Source organism: Fukomys damarensis, unplaced genomic scaffold, assembly GCF_012274545.1.
Source record: "Fukomys damarensis isolate Sample0158 unplaced genomic scaffold, DMR_v1.0_HiC HiC_scaffold_27, whole genome shotgun sequence".
NCBI classification, from domain to species: domain Eukaryota; kingdom Metazoa; phylum Chordata; class Mammalia; order Rodentia; family Bathyergidae; genus Fukomys; species Fukomys damarensis.
In genome coordinates, this window is record NW_022900939.1 from 31680409 (window position 1) to 31683450 (window position 3042).

The 3042-nt window shown below is 43.1% G+C and overlaps 1 long non-coding RNA gene across 1 annotated transcript; it reads right to left on the reverse strand.

The window, feature by feature from the left end:
* Positions 1-2624, reverse strand: LOC117283484. Its single transcript, XR_004514465.1, has 3 exons — positions 2344-2624; positions 1626-1711; positions 1-456 (listed from the first exon to the last, which is right to left on the reverse strand). It is a non-coding gene; the product is annotated as an uncharacterized LOC117283484 (long non-coding RNA).
* Between the last annotated feature and the right edge of the window lie 418 nt (positions 2625-3042).

Here is a 3042-nt window from a genome sequence, read left to right on the forward strand (position 1 = left end):
GCCTCAAAATGACACCTCAGAGGAGTAAAGAATCTCTGACTAGGGGTCCCCTCAACCCCAACTATGGCTATAGACCTAGAGGAGAGATGTCAAAGTTTCCCAGAGAAGGAAGTCAAGAGAGAGTGAGCTGCCCCTGTATCAAAAAAAGCAGTGAAACGTGAACCCATGACATGTAAATTTACCCAGGTTTCTTCAGAGGAGATAGTGTGTACACGGACAGGGGCACTGCAGGTTTCCCTGGGCCTCTTCAGTCATCAGAGCAGGAAATGAGGGTTGCGGCTGGGCTAGCCCCTCTCTGAGCGTGGCGACATTCAAACCTTCAGTGCCATGAGACAGACACATGCAGAACTGGGCCCAGGCAGAAACTAGGTGCAATTTCATGTCCTGTGTCCAGTCTTCTTGCACTTGAAACAAGAACTATGTCCTTAGATGTCCCTGGGCTTCTCCTTAGATGACCTGGGTGGGTTTAAAGCATTACCAATTGCAACAGTTATAATTTTAGCCTTCTCCTTTCTCTCTCCCCTGGGTACCAGTTATTGAACACAGAAAATGCAGTGTTCAGCAATTAGGTCATAGGTGTCTGTGGCCCCACCTAAAGTTTGTGTAGATTATGTCGAATATCTGGGGCTGACTGGCAGATGAAGTGATGCCCCATTAGTGCCTCTCTCCCTCCCTGGACGGTAGACCTATATCAATATACTCGCAGAAGACTTCTACTAGTCAGTTACAAAACAAAGCTGGATTTTCTTCTGTACCCTGCAAGACCCCACTCACTTATCATAATTAACAGATTTTTTTTTTTAATAGCTGGGATTGAAATCGGGACCTTGCCTGTGAGAGGCAGGAGTCGGCACCACTGAGCTAAATCCTCAGCCCATTAACAGACTTTTTAATGCATCTTAGAGAGGAGACAACTAGGCCTATACTTTTCAAGGAGGTGTCCCACACCAAAGTTCACAAGGTGCCCCTTGTGAGACTTTACAGAAACCTAGATAGGTGCTTCTATTTGAGAACCTTAAAGTGATGTCTTCGTCTTTGGACCCATTAATTCATTAGGGAAAAGGGGGCTGGGACATCTGTTGGCCTTGCCTAGTCCAAACTCCTGTGAAGTAAGTGGGGAGCTTTCCCAAGCACAGTTCCCTTAGCCACCTAATTGAACCCCTTGATGGGTACCTTGCAGTTACTCTCTGTGAGTCCCTTGATGATGGCTCTTCTTAACCAAGATGACTCTACTTAACCAGAAATCATGTGGGGGAAAAAAAATCTCACATTTATTCCGACAGAAAAACTACTGAGTTGCGGTGGCTGTTTTCATAAACTTACATTTACTTTAGTTAAGATTTTAAATGTTGTTTTGTTCGGACATCAGGGGTTAGTCTTGAACTTAGCTGTGTTTAAACAGGGAAGTACAAAAGCCAGGTGACAGTGGCTTCAGAGAGGCCCTTGGAGTGGTCTTGAGGCACTAGGTTCTAGACAGAAATCTTGAGCATTTTAAAATGAACTAGTTTTTTTTTTTCCCTGTATTTGAATTTCTCCTTCCTAGTCATGGTCAGAAGGTCATGCCCTGCCAGGATGGGAGCAGATCTCTCCCATCCATGGGCAAGCATCCACCCAGCCATATGCACCTGCGTTTGTCCAGGCCGCAGCCAGAGATCCTCTGGTTGTAGAGCCCATCCAAAAGTTTTGCACTGGAAAAAAGCTGCATGCATTCCTAAAGGGATAGTATAGAGTTTTTCCTTCCTGTGAGAAGGAAAAAAAAACCCAAAACAACAAACCAACAATAACAACAAAAACAAAACAACAACTTTCTTTCTATGGTTTTCCATAATCTCATATGCTGTTTAAAATCAGAAGCTCAGCTTTTCAGGCCACTTATTTTAAATAAGGAAAAGAGAGAAAAGATGCTGGTGGCTGGTGACACTTGCCTACGTAAAATTTCCTTAGTCGTGCAACAAGACAAAGTGGCTTTTGGCAAGGTAGGTTAGCTGCTGGCCACATGGCCAAGTAACACGGCAGCATCGCCTACCAAAACATGAACTGAGAACAAAGCCATTTACAAGCACATGGAGACCAGGTAGATTTCAAAAAAGAGGAGCAAAGTATAACAAATGTGTAGGAAACAAAGACCCATGGAATGGGCACAAGCAGCTAGAAAGAAAACTGAAGGCTGTGTTTCCTTCCCCCACCCCCACAGCCAGGCCAGGGAGCCTCTCACCGGTGCCTTGAGAAGAGTTCCCAGGTTTCCGGCTTGGGCAAGAGAAAGTGAGGGAAAGAGGAGAAAGAAAGAAGAAAAAAGCTTGCAGAGAGAAACAAAAATTTTTGCCCAGATCGGTTAGGCCTTACCTTCGTCTTCAGTACCTGACCTTTTGTTTTCTTGTTTTTGGCCGCCCCAGAATGTGCTCTCCTGGCTTGGGTTGCCAAAATGTTGTAGGTAGCTTGTTCTGAAAAAGGAGTTCACTAACTAAACATTACTGGGTTTGAGGTTACTCGCCTTTCCTTCTGGAGCTGGATTCCAGGAGCTTCTTATCTCGAACAAAGAAGTTAATGAAATGATCAAAAAGCAATGGCAGAGTTTATTCGAGAAAGTAAAAGTGATGAGTAGGGAGAAACTGGCAGAGCAAACAGTTGCAGAGCAAGCTTCGGCCATATAAACAGAAAAAGAAGGTAAGGACAAAGATAAAAGTACACACTGTGTCTGGAAAACACAGCGTGGGCTATTGTGAAAAGCTACAATAACCTCTTTCTGTTTCTTGTACTTGGGATATGCTAAGCTTTTCATATTTAGGGTTCTGTAATTTTTACCAAAATTTTAAAAATTCATCCATTGCTTTTTCAAGTATTTCCTGTGTGTCTCCAGGCCTTTGGGGGGTATCAGTTACACATAAATTACACTGATTGTTTTCTCACAACTTATTAATATTCTGATCATTTTTAAAAGCCTTTTGTATCTTTGCTTTATTTTTAGTAGTTTTTGTTGCTCTGTCTTTATGCTTAATAATTGTTTCCCTTCAGCTTCTAATGTGATGTTAATCTAGTCCAATA